Source organism: Protopterus annectens, chromosome 6.part1 (assembly GCF_019279795.1).
Source record: "Protopterus annectens isolate FY-2018-M chromosome 6.part1, PAN1.0, whole genome shotgun sequence".
NCBI lineage: Eukaryota > Metazoa > Chordata > Ceratodontiformes > Protopteridae > Protopterus > Protopterus annectens.
The window spans coordinates 117,404,024-117,422,461 of NC_056738.1; the positions used below are offsets into that span (position 1 = coordinate 117,404,024).

The 18,438-nt window shown below is 37.2% G+C and overlaps 1 protein-coding gene across 1 annotated transcript in view; it reads left to right on the forward strand.

Annotated features, from left to right (window-relative positions):
* The window catches only part of LOC122805262 (dynein axonemal heavy chain 11-like), a 4,596,980-nt gene that overhangs the window by 609,358 nt on the left and 3,969,184 nt on the right, over positions 1–18,438 (forward strand). The window lies entirely within an intron of this gene.

The window sequence follows — 18,438 nt, forward strand, 5'->3', positions numbered from 1 at the left end:
AACAATTTTCAGCAGAGACGCAGGGATTAATACTGCAGACACGTCTTTGTAAAATGGCAGGGCATCAGAGCAAATCCACACAAACACAGAGAGGAGATGCAGACTCCACACAGAAGCCACCCCAACCAAGAATCAAACCAGAAAACCTATAGCTGTGAGGCAACAATACTACCACTGCACCATCAAATCTGCAAAGAATTAAGCATTCAGAAACCTGAAGTCTGAAATTCAAATGCCGGTCAATTTTACTGCAGACAGAACAAAAACAATTTTCAGCAGAGGCACAGGAATTAATACTGCAGACACGTCTTTGTAAAATGGCAGGGCACCAGAGGAAATCCACACAAACACAGGGAGGAGATGCAGACTCCACACAAAAACCACCCCAACCAAGAATCAAACCAGAAAACCTACAGCTGTGAGGCAACAATACTACCACTGCACCATCAAATCTGCAAGGAATTAAACATTCAGAAACCTGAAGTCTGAAATTCAAATGCCTGTCAATTTTACGGACAGAACAAAACAATTTTCAGCAGAGACGAGGGATTAATACTGCAGACACGTCTTTGTAAAATGGCAGGGCACCAGAGCAAATCCACACAAATACAGGGAGGAGATGCAGACAGAAGCCACCCCAACCAAGAATCAAACCAGAAAACCTATAGTTGTGAGGTAACAATACTATCACTGCACCATCAATTATACAAGGAATTAAACATTCAGAAACCTGAAGTCTGAAATTCAAATGCCTGTCAATTTTAGACAGAACAAAACAATTTTCAGCAGAGACGAGGGATTAAAACTGCAGACACATATTTGTAAAATGGCAGGGCACCAGAGCAAATCCACACAAACACAGGCAGGAGATGCAGACTCCAAACAGAAGCCACCCCAACCAAGAATCAAACCAGAAAACCTATAGCTGTGAGGCAACAATACTACCACCGCACCATCAATTATGCAAGGAATTAAACATTCAGAAACCTGAAGTCTGAAATTCAAATGCCTGTCAATTTTAGGACAGAACAAAACCAATTTTCAGCAGGGATTAAAACTGCAGACACGTCTTTGTAAAATGGCAGGGCACCAGAGCAAATCCACACAAACACATGGAGGAGATGCAGACTCCACACAGAAGCCACCCCAACCAAGAATCAAACCAGAAAACCTATAGCTGTGAGGCAACAATACTACCACTGCACCATCAAATGCAAGGAATTAAACATTCAGAAACCCTTAAGTCTGAAATTCAAATGCCTGTCAATTTTATTTAACATTTTTTTAATCAGGACAGTCTGACTTGGAACAAATAAACAATTTTCAGCAGAGGCCCAGGAAGAAATAATGCAGACATGTCTTTGTAACATGGGAGGACACAAAAGCAAACCCACACAAACACAGGGAGAAGATACAGACCCCACAAAGAAGGAACCCCAGCCAAGAATCAAACCCAAGAACCTGCAACTGTGAGGCAACAATGCTACTACTACACCATCAAATATCAAGCATTGCAGCATTTACAAACCACAGATATTATGAGGAACAGATCAGATCGAATATGAGGCAAAATCTGAAATTTTTACAAATGGTGGTGGGTAGGGAACTCAAGTCTTTAACACCTGCATACAGGGTACAGGGTTCAAGCCTGAGGCATTCCCTACCACACCACCATAAGCACCTGGGGCATTTACACACACACACACACACACCATACACAAACTCCAGTAAAGCACAAGCACCATACACAAACTCCAGTAAAGCACAAGCACCATACACAAACTCCAGTAAAGCACAAGCACCATACACAAACTCCAGTAAAGCACAAGCACCATACACAAACTCCAGTAAAGCACAAGCACCATACACAAACTCCAGTAAAGCACAAGCACCATACACAAACTCCAGTAAAGCACAAGCACCATACACAAACTCCAGTAAAGCACAAGCACCATACACAAACTCCAGTAAAGCACAAGCACCATACACAACACAAATAAACATTGTAAATTAAAAAGCACAAACTCCATACAAATAAACATTGTAATTAAAAGGCACCTTACCTGAATACATCCAGCTAACGTACATCCTTCCCATACTGAAGACCCGCGAGATCCCAATGCTCCATCCCGACGCTGACGAGATCCCTAATGCTCTGTCCCGAGTCCCTGCTGCTCCTCTTGCAGTCCGGTCTGTGCACTGTAAAGTGCACAGACATCTCCTTGTGTCCCCTATGGGGACATAGACCGACAGTAGTCGGGACTCGGTCTATGCGCATGCGCGAAGTCCGCGAATTTGTGGCTGCAGTCCGGCAGCCCTATGCCACGAGCCGCCCCTGATCACTTATGACAAAAGCAATCATACATTTATGTAAATGAAAATAAACCACACCGACACAATCCTAGTTGCAAGCATTTTACATAACAAACCATACTGACACACTCCCCCTTGCAAACATTATACATCACTTATAATCTACCCACTCATTTTCAAACATTACATAACTCATTTAAGTTCTGCCTTCTTTTAAACTTCATTCCTCCTCTGTATGTATTGTTCCCACAATTCTCATTTTTCCTATGGAGTTTTCTCCTACTCTTTTCTAAAGATCTCAATTCCAGTTCTTTTATCTCTGTTATTATATTCACTGCTTCTAGTATAGTTGGTTTAGATTTTGATTTCCATTTTCTAGTAATTGCTTTTTTTGGCAGTCACCATAATTAGGCATAGCAAGGCCTTTGCCATGTTTAGGCAATTCTGATTCTGTATCATAGCTCAGAAAAATCATCTCCCTTGTCACACCAATCTGTCCACCCAGCATCTCTGACAGTGCATCCCACAGGGAATCCTTAAAATCCACCAACTCACCACACTCCCAGAAAATATGTTCCCAGTTACCTCTTTCTTCCCCATTACACCTTCAACATTTTCTGTCTAGCTGAGGAAAAATTCTCTGGAGTCTACTTGGGGTATAAAAATGTCTATGTAAACTTTTCCAAGCAAAAATCCTAAATCTTCTAGATTTTGTTGCATATTTGAGAGATATACATACATCCTCCCATTGTTTCTTTGTGAATTGCTTACACAGTCTCTCTTCACAATCCTTTCTAACCTCCTCTGATTCATTCTTTTAGTTATCATGCAATATTTTATATGCTCTAATAATTATTCCTTTCTTAATGGCAGCATCTGATATAAATTCTACTAAAACTCTACCAGTGCTGGTCTTTCATTTAGGACTCCCTATTTCTTTCTCTTTGCCTGTACTCTGATATCAGACGTTGATAAGGAATGCAATCTCTAACCTGCAGTCCAAATAAATTCTTCGGCTCTTCCCATTCTATTACCTTTCCCTCTCTAGTTATTTGCTCCCAATACCTTGGTTCCTTTGCCAGTTTTCTTCAATAAATTCCAGCCAGTAAAAGTGCCCTTCACAGCACCTGCAATGTGCCCAGAACTGACTTGTTCTGAAATTCATATGGAGTTATATGTATCTGTAGCATATCTAAATATGACTGTAAATTATTTTTATGAGATCCATTGCTCTTACCACTATTGGAACTGTCTGGGTATCCTTTCTCCACATTGCCCTCATTTCTGCCTGCAAATCCTGGTATTTTATGACTTTGTTTCTAGCTGTACCTAAGACATTGTAATCGTTGAGTGTAGCAGTTTCAGTGATCAATGCTTTTATCTTCTTTTCATGGATTATTATATCTGATTTTCTCATGTCTACATTTTGAACTGTTGGCAGTGGGAGATGCCATGTGATATAAACTTCATCATTCTCTATAATTCTTTGTGGCTCATGTTTCCAGTGCTTTTCTTCTACTTCTATATTGTAATGATTGCACAATCTGCAATACAGCAGTCACATTATTATACATTTCGGTATACAGGCCCTCTTCCATTAGTATATCACAGCCAGCAACAACATGTGTGATGTTTCCAGTTCTGTTTTACAGAACTTATATTTGTCTATTTCTTCCATATGTTCAATGGACTATGCAAACCAGCGGGAGCATAGTCCACTCTCCTGGGTTGCCAGTATTAATCTTTCATCTTTTTGTTTAAATTCACCTCTCCCTATCCTTCCAGCATCAGATTCTTATCAACATGATGTTGTTCCAGGAGTTTTCTTACTTGCAACTATATTTATGCCTTTTTCACATTTCTTGTCATCATCTTATCCTTCTCCTTACATTCTTTCTTTTGTTTTTTTTTTTGGCACATTCAGTTGCTGTCTGTTTTTTGTCTATTTCTGATTTGATTTCCTTTGTGGTTGACATTGATATACTTTTCCTAAACTAAACAGGGAAGTCATCTTAGACTTATTATCCTCATATTTTAAAACTTTCACTATGTTTGTGTCTTGTGAGGTCAGCAGATATGTATGCAGTCCTACAATTACAGATCTATACATGTAATCAAATTTGAGGAGGCCCATACCTCCTTCAGAACAGGGAATATATAATCTTGGTAGCCACTGATTTTTATAGATCATTTGATGAGCATGAAGCATCCTTCTTATTTTCCTGTCCAACCTATCCAATACATTTTGGGGCCAGTCAATCACTCCAAAACTGTAAATTAGGACAGGAAGAGCAAACTGGTGTATAGCTTGTATTTTGTTCCTTGATGTCAACACTGTTTTCAGTATTTCATTTTAGTCTTCTAAAATAGTCCTTACAAAGTATTATTCACATTTGTTCATGTTTTATTGTTGATCCTTCATCAGTTCCCAAATATTTATACAGTCCCTCCTGCTCAAGTTCGTTTTTATCACATTTGTGTCCCAGGCTGATGTTTTCTTGATGCTGTAGCTTTGCTGTTTGAAGGTTGCTTTTGCATATTTATCAAGACCAAATGACATTCTTATATCATCTAAAAGTTTTGACCACTTGCCGTTGTGCTTTCAGTTCATCATCTGGTGAACTATACAGTTTTAAAGCATCTACAAAAAGATGAGAAGTCTTTACACTTTGTTGTTTTCTGGGAGCCAAATTATAATCATGACCTAATCTGTTAAGTAGACAGCTTAATGGGTTAAGGGCAAGACAAAAGAGCAGCAGTGACAGAGTCACCCAGGAATATCCCCTTAGAATTTATATCACTGGAATAATAATTTGTACTTTATCATGGCTTACTTGCAAAGTGGTTTGCTAATGTTTCACGGTCACTGTAATGTAACTGATCAATGTGCGATGTATCCTGTGCATCTATAAGCACTCCTTTATCCATAAATGTGAGATGCTATCTAATTCTTTTTTTTACTCTGTCCATGCCATACTTAGATTCTTCCCCTTTTTTCAATTCTCCATTATGACATTATTTAAAAACAAATGATCCTTTGTTCCATATTACTTTCTTTTGTTACCCTTTTGTTCTGTTGCCACTATTGAGTTTTCTTCTAAATGACTATAAACTCTGTCAATATCAGTTCCAGTATATAGTTTATACATTGTCAGAAGGCAAGTTATTGGTCTATAGTTTTTAGGATAGCTTGCAAGCTCACTCTTAAGGAAGAGTATCATTTTTTGTTTTGTTAACCAGGTTGGTGTCTGTTCAATATGAACATCTAAGTACTTCTTACTCAGGGCTAAATCTTTGTGTTGTTGTTGTTGTGTCTTTCAGCTTTTCCCGGTTAGGGGTTGCCACAGCGGAACTCCGGTCTGCTAATGATTGGCAGTTGATTTTTACGTGCTGAGTTGCCAGCCCTAACGCACAACCTTCAACGAAGGTACGCCCATTCACGCATGTCTCCACGCAGAAGACGCTCTAGCTGATCTTTGTGTAAAGATATTAAAAGTTTTAGACAGAAGTTAGGTGCTGCTCCTGGGCCTGGGATTTCCAATTAGGAACTTTTCTTACTTTTGTTTCAATTTCTTTGGCTGTTTATCACATTTCATATCATGTACAGCTGAACTCCTGTTTCCTTTACTTCTGTCCATTCAGCATCTTTGTTATGCTCCACAGGGTTTTCATACATATTTCCACAAAATTTGTCCATTTCTTCTTCTTTTTTTGGTGATGTTTCTATTCCCGTTTCTTTGTTTTCCAATTCTGTAAAAAAAATTTTTGGATCAACAACAAATTGCTTATTTTGTACTTTTCCTTTGTTTATCTGTATATCTTCTAAGTTTTTTTCTGCCTATGCTGTTATTTTATGTTTATTATTTGCAATACTGTACAATAGATCCTCATTTGTTTTGATATTGAGTGTTGCTTTTATCATGTCTGTTTTTAAATATTAAGGTTGCTCTGTTCCCACTTCTATACTCTTCTAACAGTGATACTTCTTATCTTAATTGCTTTATAGTTTTTACTCTGTTCGATGTTTCCATGATGGCATTTGATTTCTTCTCTTACATTCCCTTCCTTTCCCTTATTGCTTTTCTCTTTTGTGGTAAGACTTTATCTTCATAGTTTCATAGGAGAATACTAGGCTAACTGCCCTGAAGGGATGTTTTAAGCGTATAGCCAATAACCCAAGGTGATGGACTTCGGAGATGGCTGCACATTGAGTAATGGCTAAATTCTAGTTCTCCCAATGTGAAAACAGAAACTTTGCAGAGAAGGCCAGTGGATCTGAGTAAATTTTATTAACTGGCTAGTAAGTACACTGCCTGGATGCCTGGAAGAGAGAAATACAGAGCACCCAAAGGAAATCAGCTGTAAAAGGTGATGGAAAAATACTGACTGGGATAAGTACTGCAGCTGTTCAGCAAAATCCAATGCAAGCACCAGACATGACTTCTAGTAACCGTGAGGAAAGATAAATCAACTGCACTCAGACCTGACTAAAATAAATGACACACTGATGGATTATATCAACTCAAACAATAAAAGGCTGGAAAAATGGAAGAAGCTTTAAACAGATACTCAGATAAGGTGGAAAACTGCAATACTCAGAGGCTGAAATGAAGAAAAGTCTGGCTGAATATGAGAATGCACAAGAAGTGATGTTTCAAAAAATAATAGAATTAGAGGACAGAGCACGTAGGGAAAATCTGAGATTTTCTGCTGTACCCGAGAAGCTGGAAGGCACAGACTGCATTCATTTTATGAAAGCACAAATAAGCAACTGGACTGGTATACCAAAGTAGGAATTGTTAATTGAAAGGGCGTATCATGTGTATGCTCCAAACCTGGCTATGAGAAAACAACCTAGACTTATTAATAGGAAAGACGCAATCTTACCAGCAGAAGGAGTTGATTCTGACAAAACTGTGGCAGAAGGACAAAGTATTAAAATTGGGAGACAGCAGAGTGTTTGTGGAGAATGACTACTCATTGTATACCAGGCAAAAGAGGAATACATTTATCCCATTATTCAGGGAATGTCAAGAAGCAGTTGTGCAATTTAAACTGTTGTACCAAGCTATCTTCAAAATATGGAAGAAATACAAAAGTTTGTCCAACAAAACGTGAGCTATTAAACAGAAGGATACTCTGCTTTGTGATCTTCTGGTAATAAAGCAGAGAGACTGTGTCAGTTAAACTTTTTCCAATGTTTCAATGGAAAATGCTTGTGAGAGGGAGAAAAGTAAAACAGTTGACTAGAAGAATCAGGAGTGCGCAGGAAGCAAGGCAGAGACAGAGTTTGGGAGATGGAGATGAACAGGAATAGAACAAGAGAATCTGAAAATATTGGACTTCCTTGGACTTTGTTAAACTTGTAGGGGACCCTAAAGCATATGCCCTACTTCATGCCATTAACATTTGGAGAATAAAATCAGTAACATGGAAATTTACAAATGTGGGATTACAAAGCAATAATGTTTTTGAAAAAGGACAGAACAAGAAAATCTGGAAATATTGGACTTTTTTGGACTTTGTTAAACTCATAGAGGACTCTAAAGTATATGCCCTACTTCATGTCAATAATGTCTTTAAAAATAGTTAGGGAGGAGGAGGAGAGAGAAAGTTAACTGTAAGTAAAACAAACTTTTTCATAATAGTACTGTTTAAATGGTGCATTATTTTCTTTACATGTTATAAAGTTTTTTCAGTTATTTTTAAGTGTAATGGGAATACTAATATAACTAAGTGTTCCTGTTTTTACTTTCTTTTTTTTTTCTTTCTCTCTTCCTCTCTGTTTCTCTTTGTTCAGATTTAAGAAGATCTGGTTAAAAGAGCATGAGAAAAGAAAAATTTGTGCGATTTTTCTCATTCCTGCATAGAGGAATACTTGGTTAAGGCCATTAGCTTTATATAGTAACACATTTTAAGAGAAATCAAGTAAATGAAAAAAGAACATTGATTATTATTATTAGTTTTTTTCTAGCAAACAGTTTTATCTGGTTCTCATGTCTTTAGCAGACAGTCTGATAAAGAGAAATGGCTTGAAAAAAATGTTTTCTGAAAGCATTCAAGTCTTTTCCCAGCTGTGAGGGGTATAAAGATAAGACAAAACCAGACAGCACTTAATAGAACAACAAGGTCTACCATAAGTCATAGCATGGATAATCTTTCTTTTAGTTTAGCTTGAGTCTGTGTGTGTGGCTGTCAGTTTGGAACATTTGTTCCTATTAGGAGGGTAAAACTTCAGTAGTTATACATGTACAGAGTTTTTGTGTTATTAAGCTAATAGATTTTAGGGTGTTAATGGGTGTGTGTGTGTGTATGCATTTTGTTCTTGGATTTTCAGCAAAACAAAAAGTTTTTCAAGATGTGGCATAGCCTGAAATGGAGATGAAAAGAAACAATTGTATAAAAGATTAACCTGCTAAACAGTGCATGCATGTAACACAAATTCTGGAACTAGACATTTAACAAAAAAGCTGTTATACATAAAAGGTGCGAATAATAATCCCTCGGTAGTATGATTCTTTCTATAGTGCATTTAAACTTTAATGGTCTCACAGATAAATGCAAAAAAGAAAGAGTAGTGAACTATATTAAGAAATGTAGAGTGCAAATAGCTGTGCTATAGGAGACACACTTGGAAAGAAATGAACATGAGAATTTGATAAAGAAAGGTTTTCAGGGTGGTTATTCAGCAGAATACCTGGGGCAAAGGAAGAGAGGAGTACTTATATTAATACCAAGAAGAGCTCCAGTAGTAATAGAAGAGGATAAGAAAAGACAATAATGGTAAATCTGAAGTACAAGGGGCTGCTGGCAAGGGAGGAGGATTATACTGGCTTAAATTTGTATTCCACTGAAAACTGCTATAATGGAACTTAAGAAACTTCTGGGAGAAATTATCAGCTTTCAGCAAGGAATATTACTTATAAGTGGGGACTGAAATTTGATTTGCAACAGTGAAGATGTGTCTGGGAGGCCCAGAAATGAAAATATAACAAAGTAAGGTAAGTTTTTTAAAGAAATGTATGAAAATATTTGGCATGGAAAATGTGAATTCAGTACAAGGAGCTCAGAGTGAATTTACATATTATTCACCAAGATACAAAAACTGGGCTAGGCTAGACAGAATTTACATTTCACAGGAACAAGTGCATTTAACTGAAGGTCTTGATACGTACCCAATAACTCTTTCAGATGATGCACCAATAATAATTAAAATACAAACACAGGGTAATGCAATAAAAATGAGACACTGATGCTTTCCCACCTATCTGTTAAAAGGAGAGGAATTTAAGGAATGGGTAGTAGAAATTATTCAGGAGCTATTAGAGAAGGTAGAAATTTCTCCTGAAAATATAGCTAGGCAGTGGGATAAAATTAAAGTGGAATTTAAAAATAGGGTGGAAATAAAAGAAAGGGAGATACAGTTAAGAAGTAACAAGACTTGTTTAGAGGGACTGGCAAATGTTAAAGTATTGCAGAATAGGGGGAATCTCACAGAACAAGAAGAGGAGCAACTGCAGAATGCTAAACAGTAAATAAAGGATTACCTCAATAATATGCATGATATTATAAAGACTGCTGTTAAGCAATTGTTTTTTGATAACATCCCTAGAGCACAAAAACTTTTATCACAATGACTCAGGCAACAGAAAATAGAAAGATCTGTCACCGAGCTTAGGGAGCCTATAGCAAGAAAGATGACAAGGGATCCTGTAGAAGTATTAGAAATATTTTGGAAATTCTATGAAAGTCTGTATAAAGCAGAGAAATATGGACATCAAGAAAATGTACAAATGGAAATGTTTATGGAAGAATTAAATATGCCAAGGTTAGAGGTACATGAGGCGCAATTAATAACAGTTAGGATAAAAGGAGATGAGATGAAATGGTGATGTACAACCAATCTACAGGAAAGTCCCCAGAAATAGATGGTATTTCTGTGGAAGTTTGGAAGCTAGGAAGGAAAAAAATGATAAAGATCTGGAAGGTTATGTTTAACAGTATTTTAATAGGACAAGAAGTAACAACATCCTGGAAGAAAGTGAAGGTAGTTGTAATACTTAGAGGGTAAAGATCCATCGGATCCCAGCTTCATACAGGCCCATTTCAATTCTACATCATGATTATAAAGTGTTTATTTCTATAACTGCTAAAAGGATGGCAAAAGTGATACCAAAACTGATATATGTGGATCAGTGTGGTTTTGTGGAGGGGAGGCAAACATTTGGCAACATTAACAGAAAAGTGATGATCCAGAGGGAAGCAGAATGTAAGACAATACCACTTTTGTTGGTGGTGGGTTTTGAAACATTTGACAGAGTAAGCTGGGACTTTATGAGCAGAGCAATGGAAGTATTTGAATTCCTTGATAAAGTTATAAGGTTGATTAGGAGGACATGTGAGGGATCGGAGGTGAAAATGAAAGTGGATGGACTGCTCTCTGATAATTTCTCCTTGAGCAAAGGAACCAGACAAGGTTGCACTCTCTCACCTTTGTTATTTGCATTATCTTTAGAACCATTGGCAAAGAAAATAAGAGACTTAGAGATTCAAGGATATAATTGGTATGGTAGTCAAGAAAATCTGGTTCTATGTGCAGATGACATTATTTTATACCTGACAAAACCAGAAATGGATGAGAAAGTATCACACCTTTTTGGGATACAAAATTAATGAGGCTAAAACCAAAACAATAGCAGTAAATTATGTACCCACATATGAATTGGTTCAACACTATCCATACTTATGGGGACATGATAAAATGAAGTATTTAGGAGTATGTATTAAAAATAATACTGGTGTGGCAGCTAAGGATATGTGGGAAAAATACTAAAAGGATAATACAAAAACTGAGAAAATGGAAGCTCTGTTACATGGATATTGATAGTCTGATACAAGCAATGAAAATGTTTTTAATCCCTTTAGTCTCATACACAGGTCAGACATTTTTTTATCAACCAGAGGAGGAGTTGTGGATTACAATGAATAAAGAGTTGAAAGATTTTATGTAGGAGGGGAAAACAGCAAGAGTCAAGTGGGATAAGCTTATTCTTCTAATAGAACAGGGCAGATTGGGATTAACTGAGTTAAAGAGATATTTCACAGCAACACAGTTAAGGCTCCTGTACATAGCACAAGCAGCAAAGTATAATTCAGACTGGAAAGAGATTATGATTAAACAGGAGGGAAGCTCAAGAAACAAGAAGAGACTAGGATTTTGGATGCAGACCTTTAAGGAGAACAACAGTAATCAAACAGAATATTATATTGATAAAGTAGCAGAAAGTATTCTACAATCTAAGCAAATACAGGAATGGAGAAAGGAGATTCTGCCAGTAGAGATGACTGCAATTAGTGATACAGACAGTAAGCAAGAGGGGGCTGGAATATACTGGAGAAAATTGGCAAAGGAACCAAGGTATTGGCAGCAAATAATTAGAGAGGGAAAGATGATAGAATGTGAAGATGCTAAGAATTTATTTGGACTGCAGGTTAGAAATGGTCTTCCCTATCCAGGTTTGGTATCAGAGTATAGGCAAAGAGAAAGAAATAGGGAGGTCCTACACAAAAGACCAGTGATGGTAGAGTTTTTAGAAGAATCTAGAACAGAAGTTGCCATTAAAAAAGAAATCATTAGTAGACCATATACAATATTGCGTGATAACTATAAAAATCAATCAGAGCAGGTTAGTAAGGATTGGGAAGAGAGACTGGATAAGCAATTCACAAATAAATAATGGGGGGTATATGTATGTTTTCCAAATATGCAACAAAATGTAGAAGATTTAGGATCTTGTTTGCAAGTGCTTACACAGGTATTTTTATGCTCCAAGTAGACTCCAAATAATTTTTCCTCAGGTAGACAGTAAATCTTTGAGGTGTGATGGGGAAGAAAGAGGTAACTGGGAACATATTTTCTGGGAGTTTAATGATATGGCAGACTTTAAAGATTCCCTTCAGACTGCTCTGTCAGAAGTGCTGGGTGAACAAATTTGTTGTAACTAGGGAAATTATTTTTTCAGCTATGATACAGAATCGGAATTGTCTAGACATAGTAAGGCCTTGCTGAGTCTAATTGTGATGGCTGCCAAAAAAACAGTTACTGGAAAATGGAAATCAAAGTGTAAACCAACTTTATTAGAAGTAGCAAACATAGTAACAGAGATAAAACAACTGGAACTGGGATCTTTAAAAATGGGTAGGAGTAAATTACATAGGAAAAAATGAAAAATGTGGGATCAATACATGCAGGGAAGGAATAAGGTTTAAAAGAAGGCAGAATTTGAATGAGCTATGAAATGGTTGACTAACAATGACTGGATATATTATAAGTGGTGTACAATGTTTGCAGCTACAGTTGTGTTGGCATGGTTTGTAATTTATAATGTTTGCAACTGGGATTATGTCGCTATGGTTTATTTTCATTTATATAAATGTAAGATTGCCTGTGTTATACATGATAATTTAATAAAGATGTTTCGTGTTTAAAAAAAAGTATCCCAAGGTGAGATTCAAGCCCTGTACCTTTTGTCTGTGAGACAAAGACTTTAACCATTGTACAAAATCTCTCATCTGTTATTAATTTAGCTGCATAGTAATATATTTATTTACATTTGTTTACTGGGTAATGTCCGACTGGCAACATAGCCCATTTTCAGCAGAGACCCAGGGAAAAAAGCTCCACATAGGCAACATAATTGTACAAAGCTATAAAAAATACAACTGTATGGATTACATATTAACAAAAGGGTTATTAAAGAGAGACAGCATTTAAAAAATCAGAGAATACAGTACAATCTTTTTTTTTTGTTAGAACTAGTAGCAAAGAAAATTTAAAGGTATGTAAAGAAAGGATGAAATTTCATCAAGGAGAACACAAGGTTATGTGAGAAGAAGAAGAGAGACATAAAAAAGGAGAGATAGAGACAGGGTTAATCTGGAGGAGACCATAAACATATCCAGTGAGTAGATAAGTAATGTTTTAGGGCTTGTTTGAAGTTGTGGGTATTATTGATGGATAGAATATGTTGGGGAATGGAGTTCCAGTATTTGGCAATTTTATGACAATATAAGGAGTCTCCACATGAGTTATGTGTTTTGTTAACTTTAAGCAGCACTTCATCAGCAGACCTAAGGATTTAAGGTTAATATAGGGTTGAACAAGGTCAGATAGAGCTGGGCAGTAATTGGGTTTGTACAAGACTGAATAGCGATTAATAGTTGATTTAATGTGAGTAAGTTTGGTAGTTCTAACCAGCCCAAGTGATGGAGGGCAGTACAGTGATGTGATTTTTGAGGCTGGTTACATGCAAATGTGTCTATCTTGTTATAACAAGATTCAGGGTTATTTAATTCTACTTTATGAAGGTTGGTGAGTATTTGCGAATAGTAAAGTAGTGAGGATAACAGGTGGGTTCTTGCTGTTGCAAGTCTGGCATGGTTGGTGAGATAGGGTCTGGCCCTATAGAGGGTACCAAGTTTTACATGGACTTTTTTAATTGTCAGTGCTATATGTTTGTCAATTCTCAATGCATTGTCAGTAGTGAGCCCGAGCAATTTTGTTCGATATGTTCTATTGTAGTGCCATTGGAAGAAAAATAGAGAGAGGTGGATAATTATTCAGTAGGGGGGGCATTTGAAAAGACCATAAGCTTCATTTTATTAGGGTTTAGTATAAGTTGATGGGCTGCTAAGTAGTATTCGATATTATTCATGGCAGTCTGAGTTTTTATTTGGAGGACATTGATAGTGAGAGCTGAACAGATGAGGAATGCGTCATCTGCGTATTGTATGATTTTGGCAGGGTTAGCGACAGAGCTGAGGTCATTAATACAGTAGTGGTCCAAAGATTGATCCTTGAGGCACCTCCATGGAGATGGGTAGCAGGGGGAAGAGTTTTTTATCCCATAAGGTGGCCTGTTTTATATTAGAGAGGTAGCTATGGAACCAGCTTACAGCTTTGAGACAGAAGTTATAGGAGGATGGTTTATTTAAAAGGATTTGATGAGATAGTGTCAAAGGCTTTTGACATGTTGAGGAAGATGGCAGAGACAAGTTGGTTGTTGGTTTTGAGATGATTGATGGAACTGGCAAAACTTATGAGGGCTGTATTAGTACTGTGTTTGGGTCGAAAGCCATGTTGTGTATCAGATGGGAGGTTATTCTTCAGTAAGTAGTCTAATATTTGTGAATACACTTTTCTAAAATTTTGGCTAGAAGCAAGAGAATGGCTATAGATCTATAGTTGGATATATTTGTTGAGGGACCACCTTCATGAAGTGGTAAGACATGGGATATTTTCCATAAAAGAGGTATATACTGTTCAGAGATAGAATAGTTGATTAGAATAGATATACAGTATGCAATGGATGCGGCTGCTAGTTTTAGGAAGTCTCCAGGTAGTTGATCAGTGGCAAGAGTACATGATTTTACCTTAGAGAGACTTTTTTATGTAACTAGTTTGGATGGGTTCAAATTTGAAATAATAAGGTGGTTGGATAGTGGGGTGGGTATTGAATGAGGAGAATTAGTAATATTGTTTGGTATTGAGGTTATTGAGTTAATAAATGGGAATTTAATTGGGTGGCTATACAGTCTGTAGTTGTTGGGACTGGGGTAGTGCATTTTCCAGGGTTAAGAAGGAAGTTAATAGATTGCCAGAATTTCTTAGGAATTATTTTTGGAATTTTAGTTGACAAGATTGGAAGAATACTTTTTTTATCTTATTTGGTTTACTTCTTGGCTTCATTTCAGAGTTGCTGGTAGCTAGTGAGATTAGCATTACTTCTGTTAGTAAGATAAAGAGACCACACTTTATCCCTTTGCTTGAGTAACAGGATTGTTTCTTTTGCTAGCCAGGAGAGTTTTTTTGGTTTTGGTATGAATCTTCCTGAGTGGGTCAAGCATATTTAATGTTTGCAGGAAAGCATTATTAAAGTACTGCATGGCAAGGTCTAGTTGTAGAGTTTTTAGAGGTGCCCGGTTATGTTGTCTAAGGAGTGTGTTAAATATGGATGGGAAAAATTGTTTTTTGCTACAAATGTATTGGAATATAATATTACTACAGTTGTCTTCATTTTTCCTTATTATATATGCAGGGAAGTGATCACTCAAAGTGTCAAGCAGACAACCTGCTTCATAGTTAATGTTAGATTTGTTAGTCAGAATCCAGTCAAGGGTGGAATGTCTGTTTGTATGCTTGTCTATTATGCGTGTTGGATGGTGAATATTTCTGATTGTAGTTATATAAGTTTATAAAATTTTTGGTGAACTAGAGGAGCAGTTGAACCAGTCGAGGTTAAAGTCACCTAGTATAACTGTTTCAAGGTTAATGTTAGTGGAGGCCCATTCAAGGATATTTTCAATATTGTGGAGGTTATTTGTGGGGGGGGGGTAGATAGCTATTATGACAATAGGCATGTTTATTTATATCTAGTTTAGCAGCTAAGATTTATGAATTAACGAGGTTAGGTGTGGTGGAGTTAAGTTGAACTACATTAAGGTCACCCTTGTACATGATAGCGATGCCTCCATCATGTTTAGATAATCTATCTTTTCTGAGGATATTATACCCATTAGGAAACAGTTCTTCTGATTTTATATGGGACTTAAGACAGGTTTTGGTTATAATGGCTATGTCTGGGGAGCAAAGGGCAATGGCAGTGTGAAATTCATGGACTTTATTGAGGAGGCTCCTAGGTTGCAATTTATGATGAGAAGGTCAGAGTTACATTTTTTAGGGGTAGTATAAATGTAGTGGGGAAATTAGAATTTGAGGATGGTGAAGGGGTGGGTTAGAGTAGGTAGTGATAGCGGAGCATGGAGTTTGATATAGGTAATAGAGTGCTGGATAAGTAATTTTAGTTTGGAAGATACTCTGTTATTTATGTAAAGCTATGTTATTGGCAGGGCTGTGTGTGTTAAAATACCTAAGAGAGAAGAGTAGTGTTGAGAGGGAAGAAAAAGATGAGGAGAGATAAAAACAGGGGCCTTATTATGACAATGGCCTGATATGATAGGAAATGTGGGAGAGGGGTAATGTCTGGGAAGGTGGGTTTGGTATGAGAAAAAGTACAGGGCAAGGGATCGCAGAGCTAGTATAAGACTGAGAGAGATGGTAAGTGTTTTTGAGGGCATTGTAGAGCTGTTATTAAATACTGAATAAGAAAGAAAGGGGTTAAAGGGAATTAACAGACTTGTGGGGTAAAAGTTAAATAATTTAAATAGAGGTGTTTGAAATGGGTGTATTAAGAAAATAGGATGGGATAAGTAGAGGTGGAGTAGTAGAAACAAAGTGGAGGGTTAAGAGTTTGATAATAGATAGGTTGAGATGAAGAGTAATAGGTGGAGGCCAGGTGAAAATGGGTATGTGAAAAAAAGTATATGTGTGGTAGTGGGAGAGAAAGGTATTTTATGGTACCTTATAAGTCTTTTTTTTAATTTGCCTTGGAAGGTGAGTGAAGACAAGAAAGGTATGATGTTAATTGGATAAGATGGTGGATTGGTGTTAAATGGGTGTTGTCATAGAGGGGTGTGGTCTGGTTAACTAGAAGTTGCAGGAGCTTGGTGGTGGGTGGGAATGGGGGTAGGGTAGAGGAGCGGCGTGAGCCTGAGTGTAGCGAGGGTGAACGGAGCGGGCCTACACTCAGGTCGGGAATCACTAGTTTCAAGAAGTCAATCAATAATTACAAGGGCTGCAATATCGAAAGAAAGTGGGTACTACCAAGGTATTAAGGACAAAAAAGCTATATATCTACAAGGCAAGGTATACAAACAGTAAAAATGCAGTTCAGCTAGGTTAGCCTAATGGCAAGATATGGAACAGGAAACTAAGTGGGGAATGTAAAGAGAGAAACAAAGTGATATAAATAAAAGAGCAAGTAGTGAGGCAAGGGAGAGGGAAAAAAGATAGCTAGGTATAGAGTATGGTACAGGGAAAATATACAATAGAGAGAGAGAAGGGAAGAAAATTTTGGGCTGCTTGGATCCTCAATTGTAAAATGGTAAACCCACCTAAGGAGTTAAACAGGCTACACTTTGTTACTATGAGCTTTTCTTCAATTTTAACACATACGTAAAGTGGTTGCTGCAAAACCCGTGGTGGTGGTGCTGCGGTAGCATTGTCACCTCACAGTAAGACTCTGTCCGGTTCGATTCACAGCTAGAGCATCTTCTGCGTGGAGACATGCATGAATGGGTGTACCTTTGTTGAAGGTTGTGCATCAGGGCTGGTAACCCGGTACGTAAAAATCAACTACCAATCATTAGCGAACTGGAGTTCCGCTGTGGCGACCCCTAACCGGGAAAAGCCGAAAGACACAAACAAACTTAAAGTGATTGCTGCAAGTTTTAATGAGCCACTGGACCCGGTAATCACCAGGGAGGGTCATCTTAATCCAGGTCAACCAAATGAAAACAGTGGCCAGGAGAGACTGAAACAGAGGTAGATGTAAGGGCTATAAGACAAAAAAATAAAAACAAATGATAAGGGGAGGTGAAATGAAAGGAGTAGATAGAGAACAATAAAGCACAAACAACTGATACTATAGCAATTACCAAATGCTACAGGTGCAAAAATAACATAATATACTTCAAAATAATGGCTGCGACATTGCAACATATTCAATAATAACCTAATATGCTGCGAATTAATGGCTGCAACAATAATAAAATGGCAGAGCAGTTGAATAAGCTAGCTAGAGAAACAACTACTATCTGTCTACAATTATACAGCTAAGATAATTCAACAATTGCAAAGGACGGATCAGCACTTTAGATTATATGTAAGGATGCACTAGTTACAATGTTATTTAAACAAACAGATGACTATTTACTTCTGTTATATCACATACATTTCTGATAATAGTCTTGATTAAGGTGTTATTTGTTTTATCAGACTTCTAGATTTTTGGATCATATTGACTTTCTGTAATCTATTTTTTTCATTGATTTTAATATTTCTATCCATCTGTATTAAATTAAGCAACTCTTCCCTTAGATCATTGTCTTCTAAACTGAAAGCACATTTCTTTGTTTTCTGTTTCCCGTGGGCATTCTGCAGAAGTTTCCAGAACATCTTCCTGTGTTATATATTCTCTTCAGCTGCATCCTAAGTCTTCCATTGCT